We start from the raw sequence: 23325 nt of genomic DNA, 5'->3' as shown, positions 1-23325 counted from the left end.
CCTCCTGTTCCCTCCCCCTGGTCTCTCTTCTGCCCCTTCCCCCATCCTCTCCTCCTCTGTCTCTATTCAGAAAGGGGCAGGCCTCCCAGGGGCACCAACAAAGCTTGGCACATCAGTTAAGGCAGGACCAAGCTCCTCCCCCTGCATCAAGGCAACCCAGGCAACCCAGCATGTGGAATAGGTTCCCAATCATTTGTATTTCTTGATGGCTAGTGTTGCTCACTATCACCTTTAAGAGTTTAAAGAGTTTAAGGCCCTAGTAGACAGCAAAGTAGCTGCCGGCCTGCAGTGGATCGTACCTTCATAGGTGGTCTCTCTCACAGCATATCCCTGTCTGGTAAATAAAGAAAACTGTGTAAGAGTTTTACAATATGATAGGCAGGATTTTATGTGTATATATATACATTTTTTTAAAAAAGTCAATAGTGGGGCTGGAGACATGGCTCCATGGTTAAGAGCACCAACTGTTCTTCAGAGGACCTGGGTTCAATTCCCAGCACCCACATGGCAGCTAACAATTGTCTGTAACTCCAAGATCTGACACCCTCACACAGACATATATGCAGGCAAAATACCAATGCACATAAAATAAAAATTACAAAAATAAGAAATCTTTAAAAATAAAAAAGTCAATAGTAATCATTTCTGTTTAGTGACCAACACCTGCAGAAACTTGCATTTGTACAGCCTTATCTCATTATTAGAGCCACTCTGATTTGTCACAGTCAACTTACAGATGAGACCATGACTAATTTCAAGTATCAGAGGGTAAGGGTAGCTGAGTTTCCCAAGGCCCAATAGAAAACATAATACATGGTTATGTCAGTTGCAGCCTGACTGTTCCAGATTTGGGGTTGAACTCTGGGGTCTACCTCCCTACAAATCTCAGGCCATCTGAGGTGGCCTTCATACTTGCTCTTCCTGTTGCTATGGTGAAACACTCTGACAACAATTTAAGGAAGGATTTATTCTGGCTCACAGTTTGAGGCTTGGAAAAATCAATGTCAGGAACTTGAAGCAGCTGGTCATACTGTGTCTGCAGTGAGGAACAAGAGAGATGATTGTGCCTCCCCAAGCCCAGGGGTAGCGTTGTGCACTGTTGGAGTGGGTCTTTCCAACTCAACCCCATTGAGAGACTCCATCACCTAATCCATCTTGGCATGTCCAGAAGCTAACCTAACCTAATCTAACCTAACCTAATCTAATCCTGACAGCTGTGGGGTTGGTCTCCTGAGTGGCTCTAGGTCCCCTCATGTTGACAGTCCACACTAACCATCTCAAGTGGCAATTGGACTTCCTTCTCTGTATTTATTTGCATTGTCTAAACGCACATCCTTTTCTTCAAATTCCTTCTTCCTACCTTCCCTTCCTGAGAATATGGACTTCCATGTTCACACTATTATCTAGCCAAGAATCAGTTTACTTGTTTTCTGGGTTTCTCCATAATCCTCCCCACCCAAGGCTCTGAAAGTAACAAGACCAAGGCCTGAGCATGGGGCAACATGGATCTCTAGCCCAACTATTCTTCCTTCCTCTCTTTACCAGGTGGAAAGGAATGTGGCACCCACCCAACATACAAATTAAGCCCTCGGAGGATTTAGATGCCACTCCAGTTAACCAGCCCTTGTGAGACTCTCACAGGAAGGGCTAGCTTGTTTAAAGGCACTAAAGGAGTCATATGCCCAAAGGAAGTTTTATTTATGCTGTGTGTGTATATGTGCATAAATGCAGATCAGAAGAGAACTCAGAGGTTCTCACCTGCTGCTTTGTGGGATCCTAAACTTAAACTCAAATTATCAGCCCTAGACACCAGGGTCTCTACAAGCTAAGCTGTCCATTGGGCATATGATCTTGCCAAGCCTCTTAGTAGGACTCATGGCTCCCTGCCCTCCTTTTCAAATCCCCTCTGATCTCTGTGACACCACACTGTGTTTCTTGTCAGGCTTCCTCACAGGTGCTTCTCTCTTCCCCTCCCTCACCCCTATTTTAAGATCATGTCCCCCAGGACACTGTCCCAGCCCCTCTTCTCCCTCTGCGCTCTTCCTGGGTGACTCCATCCCTTCCCATCATCTCAGTCCTCAGGGCCTCCACTTCTGTGTCATCTACTCTGAGTGTGCCCTTGACCTGCAGACTTCTGTGTCCCCCTGCCCATCTGCCTTTGTTCAGCAGCATTTTAGACTCTGAATGAACTGTACTGACCTTGCCACCCCCGCCCCTTTGTCCATCTGCCAGAGGACAGGCACTGCCAGCCCATTCTCCTGTTCCTCCTCTTCCTCTTCTTGGTCCAAACCCAAGCCTGGCCATCACTCTTCTTCAAAACATTTTCATCAGTGAGTGTTGCCATATCTACTTCCAAAATGTCTCTTTCCCACCCCTTTGATTATGCCACACAATGCTACGAACCACTGTCCCTTCTCTGACAAAATTGAACGCCCCTGCTGGACTTTATGAATCCCAAACTAGAATGTGCCACTAATCAATCTGACAACTGTTCATGGTTTCCCATTGCGCTCTGAGTTCAAAGCCTTAACGTAGCGTTCATGGTCGGGTGTGCCGCCCACCTCTCCAGCCTCATCTCCTGCCCTCCGACCACTCTTCTACACAGCGACCCCTGACTGCTTCCACAGTACCTGCAGCTCTCCAGGCTCTTACTGGCCTCTGGGGTTTTCCTTTTTCTGAAAATCTTTCTCCCACCTTCCGTGTACAATTTCAGGTCCAGCTAAATGTCACCTCTTTGTCCCCAGAGCCAGGTAAGGACACTGCAGTGCAGGGCACGACTCGTGTGTAAACTAAATGATGATGTCTCTGAATCAAACGAGTTCAGCATACCTGTCTTGTTTACCCTAAAACGTCACCGTGAGCTGGGTTTCTGGCCCAGAGTAGGACTTTTATAAATAATTGTGGGACAAATAAAGCACTGAGGGGCCCACTAAGCCACGCCTAGAGACCACATAGGAGAATGAATAAAGCTGAGACCTCAAGATTAGCATTCCTACGTGGGACTACACCCCAGCCGCCCAACCATCCGTAGTCACCTGACATCTTTCCACCAATAGAGGTTGATGGGTGTCAGCCAGCGCCGGGAAGGGACCCTCTCTAACTCAGGTCATGCTCGCAGTCACCCACAACCGTCTTTGCTCTTAGCAGAGACCCTCGAAGTGTGAACTAAGACCCAGACCCCTTGTTGGGGATTTGCAAGGTGTTCTAGACTCACTGCCCTGAAATGGAGGAGGAGTTTTGTTTTGTGTTTTGGTTTTTAGGGAAGAAAATTGGTCAAGAAAGAGGTTTGTGTATGAGGCTAATGAGATTTCTTTCGTTGTACTGTTTATATTTTCTTCTTCATCTTATTTTTTTTAAAAAAAAGAACTTCAGAGGGAATGAGGCGTGGAGGGCAGAATCAAGAACCTGCAAGTAGAAAAATTTAAAACAATAGGATGTGGCAGCGGTGGGATTCGAACCCACGCCATCGAAATGACTGGAGCCTAAATCCAGCGCCTTAGACCACTCGGCCACGCTACCTCTCGCTTGAAAGGCTAGCCATTCAGAGTATATCAGTATGATGACGCGAAGCGTTGGACTTTGCAAGCCCCGCCCCTGGGTGTTTCTGAGCCTGTGAGCTCAACCTTTCTGCACATAGTGACATCCACCATTATTTTCCCTATGCTTTGGTTTCTGGCACCGGAAGCAAGCAGGAATGTACCACTAAAAAGGAAAGGACAGCCCCTGCGTGTCAACCACGAGCACTTGATCGTAGCGTGGGATGATTTGAGTTTTGCATTTTTCCATGGACGTGATGCTCCCTGCAGCCACCTGGGGGCAGTGCTGGGCTGCTGCGGCCCCGCTCGCCTGGGAGGGGCGGTCGCTGGGGAACCCGATTTGCACCTAGTTCATCCTGCGTCGTCTGGCACTCCTACCTCATTCTGTAATCTCGCGACCCGTGTCCGCGCGGTGTCCAGCACCAGCGTTGTCACGGATCTTTTGTTGATGTGGACTCCTTCGTTCTTAGTATCGCATTTTACAGAGTGGGGAAAAGACCTGGTCATTTGAGCCAGGCTAGCGTTCTCCGTCTCTCAAGCCCACTTGGATGCGGACTATTTCAGTTGTTTTTAGGAAAACGAAGTAACAGAGAGGACCTTCTAGCAATTTTGAAGATCGGCTTGAAATCTTTAAAACAAAATGCAGTTTAAAATTGTCTTCTCTTCTGATATCCCTAAGTTTGCTATTTCTTTTTCAGCAGTTTTAAATCCTCCAAGTTTACTCTTTTGCAAATTTTACACTTAAATCATCCGTGCAATGATTAGGGAAGAGAGCAAACAAACTACCATAAAGGAAGGTGAATGGATATGATAACTAACACCTCTCACACTACGCACAACCAACTGGAGACCCAAATCCCCAGCGTTGTATGTTGCCGTATGGAGCAAAGGGATTTTTTTTTTTTTCAAGCTATGATTGAATTACAGAACTTCAAGAACCGGAGAGTAGATTCAGGTGTGTAGATTCACAAACCTGTAATCCCCCACGTGGGTGGGGCTAGTAGGATCAGGGGCTCAAGATCATCCTTGGCTGCATCACTAATTAGAGGCTACATGACCTGTTAAGATACCCTGTCTCAAAAAAAAAAAAAAAAAAAAAAAAAAAAAAAAAAAAGGATAGGGAGACTAGCCTAGATCCAAGTGGCCCTGAAAAGAGAAGTAAGGAACTCCTGGAGATAAGAGAATGGTGTGGCGGACACCTTTAATCATTTGGGAGGCAGAGGCAGGTGGATATCTGAGTTTGAGACCAGCGTGGTCTACAAGAGTGAGTTCTAGGACAGCCTCCAAATCCACAGAGAAATACTGTCTCGGAAAACCAGAGAGAGAGAGAGAGAGAGAGAGAGAGAGAGAGAGAGAGAGAGAGAGAGAGAGAGAGAGAGAGAGAAGAGAGGGGAGAGAGAGAGAGAAAAGAGAGGAGAGGAGAGGAGAGGAGAGGGGAGAGAGAGGAGAGGGGAGAGAGAGGAGAGAGGAAAGAGGGGAGAGGAGAGAGAGGGGAGAGAGAGAGAGGGGAGACAGCCCCAGTCCCTGAGAACCTGGAGCCTCCAAAAAGGAACAGGAGATGGCTGACCCCTTGATTTTAAGAATTTTGTCCTCCAGAATGATTTGAGCTGCTCAATTTGAAGTGATTTGTTAAACTAATACAGCGTAGTAAACCCATGGTTTGGAAACACAGGCTAACCGGCTTTGTGATCTAGGGAAACTTGCTGTAAGAGAGTAGCAACAATAGTAGTCACCTGACAGAATTTATTGTGAGGATTTGCTTTTTTCATTCCACCCACAATTTAATTGACCCACAGTGTGTGAAACATACCTCTGGTCCTCTCAGAGAATGAAGTCGTGTGTGTGTGTGTGTGTGTGTGTGTGTGTGTGTGTGTGTGTGTGTGTGTGGTCCTTATTGGGTGTGGCCCACTACCATTCTCCCATTCTCTGTTGACCAGGACAAGGCGGTGAGCCCCAGGGTTCCTCCACTCCTCCCTGCCCCATCACTAGGATTGCGCTCACCTGCCACGTGTCCGGTTTTCTACAAGAGTGCAGGGGATCAGAACTCTGGGCCCTCAACCTTGTAAAACAAGTACTTTACTGACTAAACCATCTCCTCAGATCCTGAAGTTTTTGGTTTGATTATTATTGTTGTTTGTTTGCTCTTTTTTATAAGACAAGGTTTTTCTATGAGGTCCTAGCTTTTCTGGAACTTGTTCTGTAGAGCAAGCTGGCCTCAGCCTCAGAGCTGTGCCTCCTAAGAGCTGGAATTAAAGGTACCATCACTACCAGCTTAATTGTTCTTAATTATGTGTGCTTGTGTGTCTCTGTGTGGGTTTATGTGTGGGAAGGAAGGTGTCTGCGAATCCAGAAGTAGGCACTGGATTCCCCTGGAGCTGGAGTTATAGGCAGTTGTGAGCTGCCTGTCGTGGGTCCTGGGAACCGAACTCCTGGTGTAATGATTCAGGCATTATGCTGGCCCTGCCCCTGCCACCTGGCAGAATGTATTCAGGCAGTACCCTGGGCAGCCCAGGGTTGCATGACTACTAGTCTCCACGCCAGTCAAAGGACCCCTTTAAAAGACAGACCCCACCCACTTGAGCTTTTCCAAGCTCTCTTTCCCTCTCTTCTCTTTCCTGCTGCTCCCCTGGGGGCAGACAGGACTTTTCCTGTCTCCCTCTTCTCTTCTGTTCTCCTTCTGTCTGTGTGTCTGTTTATCTCTTTTCTCTTCCTTACCCACTTCCCTCCCCTTTTAAGCTCTGCCTGCCATGGAATCCACCAAGGTTCCCCTAGTGCCTTTATTCATAACACCTGGTTCTCTGCAAGAACAGTATGTGCTCTTAACTACTGAGTCATCTCTTCAGCCTCCCTGAAGACGTTTTTTTAAAGATCAACTGTGGCAACACATGCCAAACACTGAAAGGAATCCCCATCCCAGGGATCTGAGCCATTCTTTGCCTCAAGATCCGCCCTCCCCCCCCCACACACACACAGTTCTATGGGATTTTATGAATACCTTCTCTACTCTACTCGTTGCTCAGGAAGGTACTTAAAGGCCTCTCCTCCCAGGAAGAAATGGACACTTGTAAGATGTCAACTCCAGGAAAACAAACAATAGTTGCCCAATACCAAATCTTCAGGACTGATGACAGTGTTGACCAAAAGAATATTGATTGAGAGAAAAATGGTTTTGCTTTTTGTTTTGTTTTATGTTTTGTTGTTTTTGTTTTGTTTTGTTTTGTTTTGTTTTGTTTTGAGACAAGGTTTCTCTGTGTAGCCCTAGATGTACTGGAACTCACTTTGTAGACCAGGCTGGCCTGGAACTCACAGAGATCCACCTGCCTTTGCCTCCCAAATTCTGGGATTAAAGGAGTGCACCACCATGCCTGGTGTTTTTTGTTTGCTTTGTTCATTTGTTTTGGAGATTTGGGGGGAGTTGCTTTTTTTAAGGGGGGGCAGATTCTGGGGATCAAATCCAGGGTCTTTTACAGGTTAAATGCTCAATTCACCACTAAGCTACAGCCCTGCCCTGGATTTTATTCTTGCTGAAGGCCAATCCATCTGACCTCCATTGCCATTTGAGTTCAAAGACAGAGGCAAACATTTCTGCCCAGAGCTGCCCATCCTAAGAGCTAACAGAATTAAGTTACTGTCTGGACATGGCCAGGCCCTGGCCTGCCTTTCTGGAAAATCACCCTCTTATGTAGTCACAGGAAGGCACAGAGTTCTCTTTATGTAGGCTATCTCCCCAAAATAACTCAGAGCATATTTACACACACACACACACACACACACACACACACACACACACACACGAGAGAGAGAGAGAGAGAGAGAGAGAGAGAGAGAGAGAGAGAGCACCATAATTTAGCTCAAATCAGGGTTTATTCTACACCTATTAGGTCTGATCATGCAAAAGCGGGCCTTAGGGAGGGGCACAGACACTTGTTAAGGTGTTCAGGACCTGCTTACCTCCAACTCCAACTCCAACCTCAGAGAGGCGAAGACTTCCGTCTGCTCCCATCCAGCCTCTCTCCAGCATCCTCATCTTTCAGCTGGCCTTCCCCATGCCTGCTGACCACACTTCTCTGATAATTTATGCCTTGGGTGACACAGTAAGGGCAGATCAAATGCAAAGCCAGCCACAGCCAGGGAAGGGTGAGGAGGCCACAGAAACCAGAGCAACCAGGCTCTATTTAGCTTTGTAGGAGTTTCTGTTTCTAAGTGACATTTCAAAATAACTGTTGTAAAAGTAATCAGTGTTCCTTAGTGAAACTGGAGCAAAGAAAGAAAAACACAAATAAAGTCATTGCTCATTTTCCCACCCCATTCTCTGTCTCCTCTTCCATAGAAAGGAAGCTGGTTTCTGGCTAAGTTTGAATTGTACTGCAAGCTCGAGCCTAAGATTTTAAAATGCCTGATCCTATGTGTAAAGTTAAAAGGGCTAAAGCCTTCCTTTACCAGTGAAGCCCATCAAAACAAACAACAACAACAACAACAAAAAATTGGCCTGGATTCTTTCAGATCTTTTTCCTATTCAAATATTTGGCATATAGAGCCAGAAGCCCCATCCCAAGAACATCCTAAAACAGAAGAGGCATCATTCATGGACTCCTCAAGTCCTTTTATAAAAGCTGTCTCAGGTCAGGTAGTGGTGGCACACACCTGTAATCCTAGCACTTGGGAGGCAGAGGCAGGTGGATCTCTGAGTTTGAGGCCAGCCTGGTCTACAAAGTGAGTTCCAGGACAGTCAAGGCTACACAGAGAAACTCTGTTTCAAAAAGCCACCCCCCCCAAAAAAAAAGACAAAAAAAATCATCTCAGGGCTGGAGAGTTGGCTTGGCTGTTAAGAACACTTGTAGTGCTTGCAGAGGACCTAGGTTCAGTCCCTAGCACCCACATGGTAGTTCACAACTGTCAAAAACTCCAGGTCCAGGAGATCCAACACCATTTTCTGATCTCCACAGGCAACCAACATGCATGTGGTACATACAGGCAAAACACTCATAAAGTGATTATCTTAAAAAAAAAAGTTAAAAACTATATCTCACGATGTTGCCATGCAGCCCAGGCTGGTCTTGAACTAGCAATCTTCTGTTTCAGCCGTTTTTGTTTCTATTTATTGAATTTATTTTATGTGTTTGGGTGTTTTCTATATAGTGAGACATCATTTTTAAACTTTTGTCTTAAAATATTACATATATATGTATATATATGTATATACATATATATATATATATATATATATATATATATAATGTCTTGTCTACATGTATTCTGTACCACAGTGCATGCCTGGTGCCAACAGAGGATGTCAGATCCTCTGAGACTAGAGGTACAGTTGTCAGCTACCATGTGGGTGCTGGAAAACTGAACCTGAACCTGGATCCGTGGAGAAGCAGCTCGTGTTCTTAATGGCTGAACCATCTCTTCAACCCCCTGCCTCAGCTTCTTGAATTCTGGAATTACAGGCATGTACAGTCACACCCAGCTCCATACATAGTTGTTTTTGTTTTGTTTTGTTTTTTTAATGTGGACATCTATTCTGATTTTTTAAAATTACAGTTGTTTTGTGTGTGGATGTATGTGAAGGTGCATATATGCTACAGTATGTATGTTGAGGCCAGAGGATATCCTGCAGAAATTAGTAATCTTCCACCATGTGAATCCCAGGGATTGACTCAGGCTTATTTGTCAGGCTTGGCAAACGCCTTTACCTCCTCAGCCATCTGCCGACCACCCCCCCACCCAGTTCCTTTTGTGTGGTACATATTCCCTTCACCCTTAGGCATATAACTGAGAAGGGGCTGCTAGGCTCTATAGCAACATAAAAATATCTAAAGAGTACCTGAAAACATGCTCTATCTATTTGGAAAGTGGGGATCAAAAATGTAAACCCAGCTGGGAGTATTGGTACAGCTCCTTATGGCTGCAGGGACTGATCTTTCCGACCAGCAGGCCAGACTGGGGCAAAAGCCATATAAGCTGGCATTTGCCTCTCTGAGTTCATGTAGCAACATGGGGTCTTAATCAAGAAAGTCAAACTTGCCCTGCGCTGTGAGCATGCCTTTAGTCTCAGCACTCAGGAGGCAGAAGCCAGTCTGGTCCTCACAGTGAGAGTCAGAGCTATGTAGAGAGACCCCATCTCGGAAGGAAGGGAGGGAGGGAGGGAGGGAAGGGAAGGTGGGAGGGGAGGGAGGAAGGAAGAAAGGAAGGAAGTCAACTTTTTGCAGGAACTATTCATGCTGATAGCAGTGTTCATGTGTGAAGGGCTGACTTCCCCTGGGGGAACAGGATTTACTGCTCTCAAACACAGAAGAGCCCAGGCTTAGGGCAGAAGTGTCTGAATACACCCAGATCCTGGCTAGATCTCGCCTCTATAGCTTACTGTGTAAGCCTGGAAAAGTCACATTCGCAGTCTCAGTGGTCTATGTACAAAGTGGAGTACAATAAGAAGGTTGTGATGAGCATTATAAGGAGTATTAGTGCCAGTGTGTTAGGTCCCTTTCTGTTACCAGTGACACAATAACACAGGCTGTCCTAGTGAGGCTTTTGCTGCTGTGACTAAACACTATGACCAAAAGCAACCTGGGGAGGAAAGGGTTTATTTCATCTTGAAGGGAAGTCAGGGCAGGAACCTGTTGGCAGCAGCTGAAGCAGAAGCCATAGAGGAACACTGCTTACTGGCTTGCTTTGCCAGACGTACTCAGCCTGCTTTCTTACAGCACCAGAACCAGGGTCAGACACTGCCAATAGTGAACTGGGCCCATCCAAATCAATTATTAGTTAAGAAAATGATCCACAGGCCATTTGTTGGGGGTATGTTCTCAGCTGAGGTCTCTTTCCAGATGAAGTATGTTTGTGTTGAATTGACAAACCTGAACAGCACAGACTGGGAGATTTACAAAGAGAAGGTATATCAGGATGGCAGCCTAGCATGCAGAAACAGGAAGTTTACTGGGAGGTTGTGGCCAGTGTGTGTGGCTGGAGAGATGGCTTAGCAATTTAGAGCACTGGCTGTGCTTCCTTCCAGAGGAGCTGGGTTTCATCCCCAACATCCACAATGCCAGCTCACAGCTGTCTATAACTCCAGTTCCAGAGGATCAGATATTCTTAGACACACGCAGACAAAACACTTATACACATAAAATAAGTAATTTTTTTTTCTAGTCAGGGTTTCTCTGTGTAGCCCTGGCTGTCTGGAACTCCCTCTGTAGAGCAGGCTGGCTCTACAGAGAGATCCACCTCAAGAGATCCACCTCCTGTGCCTCTCCAGTGCTAGGAGTAAAGGTGTGTGCCACTACTGCCTGGCAAAATAAGTAATTTTTTAAAAGGTGTACTTTGACTCATGGTTCTGAAGGTACAAAGTGAAGAGGACATTCCTGGTGGTTTTTGCTGGTAGAACCCCAAGATGGTTCGGTCTCCAGGTCTTTAATCTTAAGGCCCAGGTCACATAAGCCTGTGGTAGAGTAGATGTTAGAGTGGTTCTCCTGCCCCCTTTCCTGGCTGGGTTCCTGTGCAAGACATACTCTTCATAGGCCTCAGTTCCATGGTCTGTACCACAGGGCTAGTGATGCCTGCTATCTTGCAGAGCTGACATGCAGCTGGAGGGACAAACAGCTCAAAAAGTATGCAGAAGGATATGATATCAAAGTGTACATGGCTGTCACCACTGGTTTTTAGTCTTCACATCTTCCCAGCACTACCTTTCTTCCATTTATTGCACCTGTTGGTTTTCAAAACAGGTGTCATTATGTAGCCCAGGCTGGCCTTGTGTTTGTCCTCCTTCGGGGTCTCAGGGGTACACCACCATGCCCAAGTTCCCACAGATTAAACACCTATTATGCACCACGTCCTAGGCTCAGAGTTAGGAATACTTTAATTTTTTTTCCCAGAGAGTCCAGGAAAGCCTGATGAAGATAATTTAAAATTACACAAATACTTTCAATTGCCAGGAGCGTCTAAAAAAAATTAGCTCATCACAATTTGGATTCATCATGGAATTTTTCAACAAAATTTTTGTTTCTCTTCTTCCTTCATCGTCCTTCCCCCTTTGTGAAGTATCAAGTTTCTTCAAAGCAAAAGTCAGAAAACTCAAAGATTTTCTGACAAAAATATTTTAGGTTATGCTCGGCACACTCTGCCACCGAGACTGTACTGGGTCTGAAAGACAAGAGACATAGCGGAGTAACTGGCTTTAGACTCAGACTCCGGGGAAGTGTTCAACAGGCGGGGGAGCCAGGAGACTAGCCCAGCTCTAAGGAGGTGATGGCCACCCGGAGGCGGTCACGTGAGCCCGGGCGTGCGTCCTGTGCGTCAGTCCCGCCCCAGCTCGGGTCTTAGCTCAGGTTTCAACCCCACTGGCAGCTGCAGCCTAATCTCTAGCTCCAGCTCGCACGTTTCCACGCGTCCTACTGAGGCTCCCGGAGCCTGGCTCTCTGTTGTCTGCGCTCGTGCCGGGGATCATCCATTGCCCTCTGCACCCTGGAGCGCCGGGCTGCAAGCCTCAACAAACTACTCTGGATCCTTGTGACCGTGGGCAGTGGCTGCCGCGCCTGTCCCCCTGCGGGAGGTAGGTGACGTTGCGATGCGGCGCCTGCGCGCCCCGCTGCAGCGGAGCCCTGAAAGGTGATTGGGGCGCTTCTCTGGTTGCCAAGCTCCCCCGGGGCGCAGTGTTTGCGCCTGTAAAGTTAGAGATGAAAGACTATGGCAAGCGATGGGTGCCGTTCTGGCAGTGCATGCAGAGCCCCCGCCTGGGTCTCCGCTCTTTGTCCCGGCCAGTCTCCTGTCTCTTTGCAGCATCCAAGCCGCATTCCCCTCACCCGGTTCCCCACACTGGAGGTCTGTGCAGCCCTCAATTCCCGGAACCTCAAGGTCTGTGCAGTATACGCCCTTGCTGATTGAGGGAGTTGGGGTGTTGGCAGGCATTGGAGACATGTGCGCCAAGAGGCTGAGTGTTAATATGCTTTTGGTGGCGCGGGGGCGGGGACCTCCCCGGTTAGCCCTGGCCAAGATAAGCTAGTGTTAGCCTGGGAGGTTACAGGGAAATCTGCCCAGCTGCACCCTGAGTGTGACCGATCGCGTATGTTGCGAAGGAGTGTGATCTAACTTGGGGATGCTGTTCCTTGGGGGCATATTTCTGGTTCCTCTGTGATGGGGCACTCCCTGTCTTGGGGCCACAGAATTAAGAAAGTTGATTTTACGGAGGAGAAAACCAAAGTTCAGAGAGGTCTCAAGACCCCAGAGGCTAAGTAGGGAATGTAGATTATGTAGACAAGGGCTGTGTGTATAGGGGATTAAGAGTCAAGTTTTGGGAAGACTTCCCAGAGGAGGTGGTGTTTGAGCTGTGTGGAGAAAGGAGAGGGCTCAGGCCGTGTTCAAACCTCGACCTTAGACACTGCTCTTCTTTCTTTGCAGGGGCAAGAGTTCCTGAAAAAGGAAGGCAGGCAGGAGAGGGGCGGGGGCTGGGGGTGGGTGGAGAGCTTCCATTTCCCCTGGGGGTGTTTGTTCCAAATAATGGGGTCCCACTCAGTTTTTTGGAGGGTCTGAGTGCCTTAGCCATGCGTTTCCCGAATGGCGCTGCCACGCTGTTCCACATACAGGATATTTTCAAACCTCTCATCCTGCCCTGGTCAGACTCGAACCAAACGGTTTTGACGTCCACCGGGCTGTTAATTCCCACCTGGGAACTGCATGGAGGAACCTGGAGGTGCACAGCAGGATTTAGACTTGGGCTTCTTCTTTGCTCTGATTCCTATTGTGAAGGAGAAAAACTTGAGGGTGGGGCAGAGAAACCCAAGTAGTAATAGCAAGGCAGACTGATGAAAAGAGGAAGGCTTCAGGTGGAAGGAGATAAGGTGTCCCGTTGGGGCAGCTGCAGGAATCAGTTGAACCCAGGATGATCCCAGGTTATCACAGAGTCTGCAACTGGGATGACTGGGTTTGATCTTGAAGCTTGTTGGATGAGGGCCTGTGTGGGGGAGGGGAGCATGGCTGCCTCTTGTTGAGAGCACTGGTCCCTCAAGAGAAGGGGGAAAGAGCTGCTAGATCATGAGGGCTAGGTTACCCTCACTACATACCTGGTGGTTCATCCATGCCTGTGAGACCATCTCCAGGGAATCCAGTGTTCTCTTCTAGCTCTGGCTTCTACAGTCACTTTCAGGGACACAGGCACACGAATTAGAGTATTTGACTAAACTCTTGCAGCCAGGGCCTATGGGTAAGGACTACAAGGAAGGGAATGAGACGCTAGCATAGCATGGCAGCAAAGCTCGGAGAAGCATTTCACGAGCTGAAGAGTCAGAGGAGTGTGGGGCTGTGGTTCTAACTTCAGGGCACATCATCTGCCAACTGCAGGGCTTGCTTGCCTCCAATTACTGACTACACTGGAGTTTCATTTAGTAGGTCTGGAGCGAGGTTCCCAGTTTGCATTTCTAAGAAGTTCCCAGGGGTGGTTGCTAGCTGCTGCTGGGTTTTCTGGTTGAGGAAATGAAGACTACATTAAAAGTCACTGAATTTGGCCAGCATCAGTTTCAAATCCAACTTCCCAGCCTCCTGGCTATATGATTATGGCTAAGTCTCTCTGTCCCTCAGCTTTCTCACCCATAGAATGGTGCCTGCCTCCTGGGGGTTGGAGGCAGTGCTGAAGGAGGGCCTGTATCTCTTGGTCAGGAGACAAGTTGGTGATAGATTGCATAAGGAGACTTGCTTGGGGCAGGTGCTTGATTTAATCAAGTGTGCTGGGCAATTGTGCAATTCCACTGTGCTAGAATTCTGTGTCAGAGGAGGGAGCCTGTGTCCTCCATGAAGCTCAGAGAAGGTACACAGCAGGTGCTCTATAATGACATGGAAGTGACATCAGTCTCCTCTTGCCAGGGTGTGGAAAATGAGCAGCTGAGTGGGCCTGGAATTGGTGCAAAGTTATTTAGGCTATATTTCTTTGGCCTAAATGCAATCACATGGTCTCAGCAAGGTGCAGGAGACACTGGGAGATAAGGTCACAGGCTGAGCCAATTGAGGCTGCTCTAGGCAGCACCCAGTTTGTCCATGATGTCTTGAGTGCTGGATTCACTTCTCAGTTTCTTTGGAATGAAAAAAAGAAAAAAGAAAAGGAAAAAAACACTTGGCCTGGGGATGTAGCCCAGTTGGTAGAGTTCTTGCCCAACAGGTACAAAACACTGGGTTCCCTTAGCCCTTGCAAAACCAAGTATGGTGGTACATGCCCATAATCCCAGAACTCAGGAGATAGAGGCAAGAAAGTCAGAAGTTCAAAGTCATTCTCCTTCATAGCGAACTGGAGACCAGCCTAGATACAAAAGACCCTGTCTCAAAAGAAAAAACCCATAATTGAAAGCTCAAGATAGGCTGCACTGTGTATGCTTTGGCCAGGGCTTTGAAGCAGGGTTCTGCTGTTAGGAATGGATCTTGTCATAAACAAAAGACTTTATAGAGCAGGCTGTGATGGCCTGTGCCTGGACCCCCTACCCTTATGGCACCTTTACTGTGCAGTACCTGGTTGGTGTGACTCAGTTTTCTTCTTTGGTCTCTGTATTTTTGAGTGGGGTGGGGACATAAAGCTTCGAGTGAGGGACTCAATGGTATCCGGAGCCTCAGCATGCACTGAGGAGTCATGAATGAACCGTGAACTATTAAAACTTTACGTCAGAGTGAAAGGACCAAGACGTCCACACTGGCTTCCTCCATCAGATTGCATGTCTCCTGTCTACCAGGTCCAGATCAAACCTTTCTCATGAGTTTGCCTTCTCCTTGCCCTCACACCCGCAGGTTCTACTGCTTAGAGTGCTTTACCCACAGGGGCCAAACCTGTCTGTTCCCTTCAGGAACACATTGGACTCTTACCTCCCCAAGAGGGCCTTCCCTGGGGTCATTTTCTTTTGTGCAGATTAGCTGACAGAAGAAGAGTAGCTACCCCAGGGAGACCAACCCCCTCCCCCACCATACCTAGCATAGGATTAGTGCTGGAAAATACCAGCTGCTATTCCATCCTGACCACCCCCACTCTTCTCGACCCCCACCCCCCTGCATACTTCTTCCCAGGTCCCCTGCATGACAAGTTCCATTACACCCAGAGGCCCAACAATAACAACCCCTCTAAAGATGTCCATATCCTTGCCCTGGGAATCTGAGTGTGTGTGGCCTTATCCAGCAAAAGGGACTTCTTAGAGATGAGTCATGGGTCCTGAATTATCTTACTATACCACAGGGTCCTTATAAAGAGGAGGTAGAGGCCAGGCATGTTTGCACACACCTTTAGTCTTGGCACTCTAGAGGCAGAGGCAGGTGGATCCCAGAGTTTGAGGCCAGTCTGGTCTACAGAGTGAGTCCCAAGAAAGCCAGGACTTCACAGAGAAACCCTGTCTCAAAAACAACAAAAATAAATAAATAGGTAGATAAATAAATAAAGAGGTAAAAGGGTAGAGAAGAGACATGACCAAGGAAGCATGAACTCTGAATAGAAATATTTAGGGTTAGGTGTTAGCTCAGGGTTAGAGGGCTAGCCCTGGACTCCATCTTCAACACTGAGAAGGAAGGAGGGAGAAAGAAGGATGCAGAGGGGAAGGGGGAGGAGGGAGGAAGGATGGGAAAACAGGAAAGAAAGGAAGCAGGCACAGCTCCTTGAAGACTCCAGGCTATTGGCTCAGCAGCCAGTAGAACTCCTGTCCCCTAGTTGTGAGACCCGAGCTTGGGTCATTTGCATCAGCAGCTACCAGATGCTCATGTGACTGGAACAGGCTCCGGCCCAAGGCTGTTCCACTCCATCCTGGCTCATGGCAACATCTGGAGTCAGTTTTAGTTGTTCTGATTCAAATGCAGCTGGCAACTAATAGATAGAGACCATGGATGCTGCTAAATGTTTGATGTCCCACAGGATGTATTGTCCTTGTAAATAAGAACTGTACTAGCTCATTGTCAGTAGCACAGAGGCAGAGAAACCATGCTCAGTGGGGAAGAGTTTGCTGCATAAGCATGAGAACTGAGTTCAGATCCCAGCACCTACACTGGGATGTAGGCTGACAGGATGATTCCTGGGACTTGCTGGCTGCCAGCCTTGCTCCAGCCTCATTGAGAGACCTCATCACAAGGGAATAAGGTAGTGTATGATAGAACAGGGACACTCAGTGACCTCTGCCCTCCATGTATAAACAGACACACACCACACCCTCCTCTCTCCTCCCTCTCTCTTCCCCCTCCCTCTCCCTTCCCCCTCCCTCTCCCCTTCTCTCTTCTTCCCTCCATATATTATACAGGGACAGAAACATCAGCTTCCTGGCTAGCAGGAACAGCAATTTGCTTGTAAGGCCAAGGGCTAAGTCAACGTTTATTCTGCTGAAATGCAAGTGCTGCACCCTGGACCCTGCTCACACAAACCTGTCATTGTGCAAGAGTTCTTTGTTTTAAAATCAGCAAATGACATTTTAGAGTACAAAGCAGAAAAGACTGTCATTAAGGCTTCAATGAGCAACATGCACAAGGGGCCTTTGGATTTTAATGTTTAATCATCTTCTAGGCACTGGCTTTTGTGTCCCCAGGACATGGTGTACTCCTGGCTGGTTGCACCAAGGATACAGCTGCAGCCCAGAGTGCCAAGTCTGGCACAAACCATTTGTGCAGGTGGCAGGAATAAACTATAGAGAAGCTGGCCATCTCCAGATGGCATATGGGGCAATGAGGTGTTACCGCCTGGGGAGTCAGTGGCCCAGTAGCATGGTTGAGGCTCCAAGAGGGAAAACCAAAACGTGAAAAAAATCAAAAGACTATAATCTGGCCCAACAAGACCTGTGAGACAAACAGATCTGAGTTCAAGTCCTGATTTTGCCATGGCTAGCTGAGCGACATTGGGCTAGTTACTTAATTCTTCTGATTCTCGGTTTATTTACAAAATTTGTTCATCTCTTAGAGGGAAGCAGAGCAGGTTGAGGAAGGGGTGACAGTGGCTCCTGTCATTGTCACACACTTGCCAACATGCCTAGTGCTGCATTTGGCATGCAGCCAGCCCTTCGAATGTATGATTTGTCTTGTTTCTGTGAAAATACAGTCAGGTGGAGGGCCATTGGAGCCCAGGTTTTTGCTTCCTTCTCATCCACCTACAACAACAAAGTCTCATTATCCCTCTGTCTCTTGGCAGCAGGAACTCATGCTAGACTTGAGGAAGGTACTGCCAATTCTGTTGGGCAGAAAGTTCATCCCTGGCACCTAAAGGATCAGACACAGCCACCACTGGGGGTGGAGGAAGCAGAGAGAAGTGGGGTTGGGGTGGGGCTGAGCCTTGTTTATCACACCAGGAAATCCACACTGCAAGATCTTAGGACATAGATGTTGGGTATGATGGTGCAGCCCTGAGGACCGTGTGAGGCAGGACAATGCAGAGTTTGAGAAATAGATATAACAGGAAACAACAAGGATGGGAAAGTACATTATTTTGACTTATGGTGATACCCACCAAGAACACCCCTGGGAACAGTTAACATTGCAGCCGCATCTAAGTGTGGGAAGCTTTGCTGCCTATGCTTAGTAGCAAAGGTTGTTCACAAGAGTTGAGAAATATGTGATCTGTGTGGCATTACAAGTGGCCCTGATAGGAAAGGGGTGTTATTTTCAACCATGTGCTTTAGGAAAAGTCTTTACTTTTTTCTAGTACTGGGGATGGAGCTCAGACCTTGCATATGCTAGGCAATGGCTCTGTCATTGAGATACAACCCCAGCATTCATAATTCCCGCCCAGTATCCAGACAGTGACTGGGACCAAAAACAGCAAACACAGGACGCTGAAGTCCACCCAGCCCTCCTTCAGGGGGATGACAGCAATTTGAGAGGACAGGCTCAGTCCCCCTCTCTGAGTCCAGAGTAATCCTTGAAGTGGAGGGGGAAAAGATTGACTTCATGGTAGACACAGGAGCAAAACACTTGGTCCTCTTAAAAGTCGAGGCCCCCATGACCATCAAGACCACCTGGGTACAAGGGGCTATGGGCACTAAAGCTTACCAATGGACTACCCAAAGATTGGTAAATCTAAGAATGGGCCAGGTAACCCACTCCTTTCTAGTCATACCAGAGTGCCCATACTCACTTCTGGGACAAGACCTCCTTTCCAAAATGAGGGCTCGGGTCACATTTTTGGAACAAGGGGCTGAGCTCAGGCATGCAGACGGTACCCCAGTTCGAGTTCTTCTGATTGCTAGCCTCTCAGAAGAATATAGACTACACCAAAAAGGACAGACGGCACCAGAATATACAATCTCCAAGTGGTTGATCAAATACCCGCAGGCATGGGCAGGGGGTGGGGGAGAGGGGCTCCAATTTTGGTGGAACTGAAACCAGGAACCAAGCCTGCTCCTGTCCACGACTGCACAGAGATCCTAGCTCAAGTGCACAACATCTGACTGGACATATGCTGGACTTGGCTTTAAAAATCCAAAGTCAAGATTCAGAATGGAAACCAGGCCATTGAGGAAATAGTGGCCAGCTGTCTGTCATGCATGCACCTGACAAATGCCACCCCTCACCCCTTAAACCCAGGCTCCTGCTTAAGAGGAACAAAGCCAGGAACATATTGGGAAATAGATTTCACTGAGATTAAACCTGGTAAGTTTGGCTATAACTATCTTCTAGTATTTATAGACACTTTTTCTGAATGGACTGAAACCTTTCCAGTCAAGCATGAGACTGCTCAGGTGGTTGCAAAGAAACTTCTCCAAGATATCCTGCCCAGGTATAGTTTTCCCAAACTCCTAGGGTCAGATAATGGACTGGCCTTCATTTCTCAAGTTAAGTCAGGGAATAGCCACTGCACTGGGGGCTGATTAGAAACTTCATTGTGCATATATACCCCAGAGCTCAGGACAGGTAGAAAGAATGAATAGAACTCTAAAAGAGACTCTAACTAAATTAGCCTTAGAGACTGGCTCAGACTGGGTGGCTCTCCTATCCTTTGCGCTCTTCAGGTACAGAATTCCCCCTATCAGATGGGCCTTACCCCTTTGAGATCATGTCCGGGGTGCCTCCTCCCATAATTCCTAGCCTGCAGTCTGATCTCTTGGCCAGCCTAGATGATCAGGACCTCACCAATTCTGTTCACTGACTACAGCTGACCCATGAACAGGTATGGCCACAACTTGGGGTCATCTATGAAGCTACTGCTCCCCCTGAGCCCCACAGGTTACGGCCAGGGGAGTGGGTCCTTGTATGCAGACACCAACACCAAACGCTGGGGCCGAGATGGAAGGGGCCTTAAGTAGTCCCGATGATAACACCATCTGCCTTAAAGGTGGATGGCATTGCTACTTGGGTGCACTACTTCCACACCAGACTAGCTGACCCATTTGTCAACCCTGAGGACTACAAAGGAAACACCTGGGAGTCATTGCAACATTCCACCAATCCCCTCAAACTCCAACTCCACAAGAAGCCCTCATCGCCCTCATAGTCCTATGGTATCTGATGCTGACAATCCAAGCTACATCCCCTACGCCCCCCTCCAACTGGACGTGGACAATAAGCACCCCTGAGGTTCGCCTGGTAAACCGTACCCATACCATCTCCCCTGATCTCCCATTCCTGGCCTTATATATGGACCTCTGTGACTTGGTTCAGGACAGATGGCAAAACTGGTGTGGGTCTGCAGAGGGCCAAAATTTTTATTTGCTCATGCCAGTTCTATGTCTGCCCTGGCCATAAGAAAGGGTATGGTGGGGCAGAATACTGTGCCCATTGCAGATGTGTGACTACAGGGTGGGTCTCCTGGAGGGCCTCTGTCACAGATGATTACATAACTGTAGGGCAGACAGGCAAGGCACAATATAATGGCCTAACATTACAGCAAGCCGTTATCAGAACCTGTATCCCACCAGGACAGAACTCCAAATTAGATGGAGAAGGAAACGATTGGGAGCCATGTGGGCCCTGCTATGATAGCATAACCTCGCCTACCATAGCCCTGGCTACCTCTGGGGGCCATTGCAACCAGTCAGTCATCAGATTCACTGAAAAAGGAAAACTAGTACCCCTAGATGATTGGGAAAAAGGCCAGACTTGGGTCTCAGAATGTATCAAAAAGGATATGACTCTGTAACCTGTTTCAGCATTGCCATCCAGCAATTCTCTCTCCAAACCAAAGTTGGCCCAAACAAGGTTATTAAACCCTGGCAGAGGTAGCCCTACAGAATCAGAGGGGGCTAGATCTTTTATTCCTGCAACAGGGAGGCCTTTGTGCAGCTCTAAAGGAGGAATGCTGTTTTTATCGAGATCACACAGGTAGAATAAAAGACAACATGGTCAAGATCAGAGAGGGACTAGAAAAGCGCAGACAGGAAAGAGAAGCTAACCAAGGGTGGTTTGAGTCCTGGTTCAGCAGTTCCCCCTGGATGACCACCCTGGTATCTGTCCTTACAGGCCTCCTAATACTCCTCTTGCTCCTAACTTTCGGCCCTTCTATTAACAGACTGGTTCAGCTTGGAAAAAGACTGCCTGGGCACAATCCAGCTAATGGTTCAAAGATCACAAACCTACCAACTTTTACCCCATACTTCTCTAGAATTTTTCGAATTGTCCACTAGAGACCCAAAATTGGGTCACCTATGATACACAGAGAAAGGGGGCATTGAGAGACCAGGACTGCTGCCTGCTTAGTACCAAGAATGGTCAGAGGAACCTGACTCCTTGGCCTGAATACATGACAAATGGCTTGTGTCAAAACCCCCCAGTTCTCAGGAAAAGGAGTCCACCCCAAGCTATGTCAACAATTCCCTGCAATTGAGGCTCAGGTCCTTCTCCTGCAGCTGTTGTGCCAGCTTGCTGGGCTAGGTCCCTGCTGAGGCTTGTATTCAATAAACAAACAAACAAAAAAAAAAAACTTGTGCTTTTGCATTCCGTGAGTTGGCTCCTTGGTGGTGTTTTTGGGGGTCTCTCGGACTGAGCATAACAAGCAACAAACCAACCCTTCCCTAAAGTTGTACACAGCCTTTCTGCTTCTGTTTCAGTAAGCTCAAGTTAGGTATATAGTGGTGTTAAAGTATTTCCACAGAACTGAAACTTCCCCTGGAGGGAGAAGCTCAGAAAGCGACAAGACTGATCAGGCTGCTCCTGAGGTGGTTATACAGACAGTGAGCAGTTGCTGGGGAACAGACACTCTGCAGCCAGCAGAGCAGCCCTCCCCCCCTCCCCCCAGGTAGGCACAGAGCTCCAGGTTGCAGCTTTCATGAGTCCTCTCACCTTGCTGGGGCAGGCTTTAGATGATGCAATTGCCTCTGGGTCACCCCTGCTCCTGTAAGTAACCCCTGTTGGTTTACCAAGCTGGATTTGGGAGGATCATTTCTTTTGTCTATCATCACCTCCATTAGGAGTGAATAGACAGTTGTTCACATCTCCCCAGGAAAAGTCTCACAGCTTATGGTCTTGCCTGCCTGTAGTCTCTAAAATGTAGCCGTTATCTGAGAGACTATGTACTTAGCTCTGTAGGAGCAAACAGCTTTGGGAGTTGATAGGTGGTGCCTCAGCTTCCTTAAGAGCGGATTCAGGGCACACTGAAACCCACAAAACCAGGTTCACTCGGTTCTGGATATGTAACAAGTGCCTGCTGGGTATGAGGCATAGTGCCAAGCTGTCACAGCTGCTGTCAACAGCAGCTCCTGGTCCCCAGGGTCAGGAGGGTGTTTATCTGTGGTTCTTTCTCACGGCTTCTATGAGCTGGCTGTGGAAACACAGAAAGGCCACTTCCTCACTCAGCTGCTGCCACAGTTGAGCAGTGCAGGAGGGATGCCACATTTCCTGGGGTCATTGCTGAAGCTGTGGGCATGGCACCATCCTGGCTCCTGGAGCTGTTGACCTGGTGGAGTCTACTGGCAGTTACAGGTACCATACTGTCCTGGTCTCTAATGCTGACTGGGACAGAGCAGGCTCTGGGCTAGGAGCTGCAGGCTCCAAAGAGGATCAGGTGGCTTTGGCATCTGTTCCAGGCTGGTTACTGTCCTGCTCTGAGGGTAGAAAACAAACTTGGCAGCTGAATGAAGTTTCAAACCAGAAGTAGAGAAATCAATGTGTGGCCAGCACACTAAGGAAAAGGATAAAAAGAAACAAAAACAGGCTCAAGTTAAATAGATAGCAAGAGTGCATTTTATAAAGGAAGGCCAAGTACAGGGTTTTGAGATTTTACTTTCCATTTTAGGAGTATGTACAGAGTTAGAATTTAAATGTGTTCTGATTCATAGCTGTCAAAGTGCCAACGCCTTCCGAAGAAAGACATGGCTGAGACAAAAACTAAACACTAGGCCAAACACAGTGGCTCTACGAACATTTATGTAAAAGTTATAAAAAATTATTATTATTATTATTATTTATTTTATCTTTTTTTTTTGTCTTTGTTTTTTTGTTTTTCGAGACAGGTTTTCTCTGTGTAGCTTTGGAGCCTATCCTGGCACTTGCTCTGGAGACCAGGCTGGCCTCGAACTCACAGAGATCTGCCTGCCTCTGCCTCCCGAGTGCTGGGATTAAAGGCATGCACCACCAACGCCTGGCCTAAAAACTTATTTTTAATTGTGTGTGTACATTAATGATGTGTAAGTGGGGACATGCATACCATGGTGTGCTTATGGATGTCAGAGGACAATTTGAGGAATCAGTTCTCTTTCTACCATGTGCATTCTCGTAATTGAATTCTCATTGCCAGGCTTGTGGGACAAACACCCACTAAGTCATCTTGGCAACCCCTTCTCATGTGTGTGTGTGTGAGAGAGAGGGAGAGGGAGACAGAGACGGAGAAAGAGAGAGAGAGAGAGAATCTTACTGTGTAGCCTAG

General features: G+C 47.7%; 1 protein-coding gene and 1 non-coding gene across 4 annotated transcripts in view; one reads left to right on the top strand and one right to left on the bottom strand.

The window, feature by feature from the left end:
• The window catches only part of Eef2k (eukaryotic elongation factor 2 kinase), a 77690-nt gene that overhangs the window by 4265 nt on the left and 50100 nt on the right, over nt 1–23325 (top strand). The window contains exon 1 of one of the 3 annotated variants that reach the window (XM_027410230.2): nt 11852–12087. The exons of 1 other annotated variant lie outside the window; for it this stretch is intronic. The gene's annotated coding sequence lies outside the window, so the exon portion shown is untranslated. Of the gene's footprint in view, nt 1–11851; nt 12088–12222; nt 12390–23325 lie in introns of those variants that run through there. One more of the 3 variants, XM_027410231.2, reaches the window with a different exon arrangement.
• Nucleotides 3438–3519, bottom strand: Trnal-uag. Its single transcript has one exon. It is a non-coding gene; the product is annotated as a tRNA-Leu (tRNA).

Source organism: Cricetulus griseus, chromosome 3 (assembly GCF_003668045.3).
Source record: "Cricetulus griseus strain 17A/GY chromosome 3, alternate assembly CriGri-PICRH-1.0, whole genome shotgun sequence".
NCBI classification, from domain to species: domain Eukaryota; kingdom Metazoa; phylum Chordata; class Mammalia; order Rodentia; family Cricetidae; genus Cricetulus; species Cricetulus griseus.
This window is presented reverse-complemented; position numbering and strand designations above follow the sequence as displayed.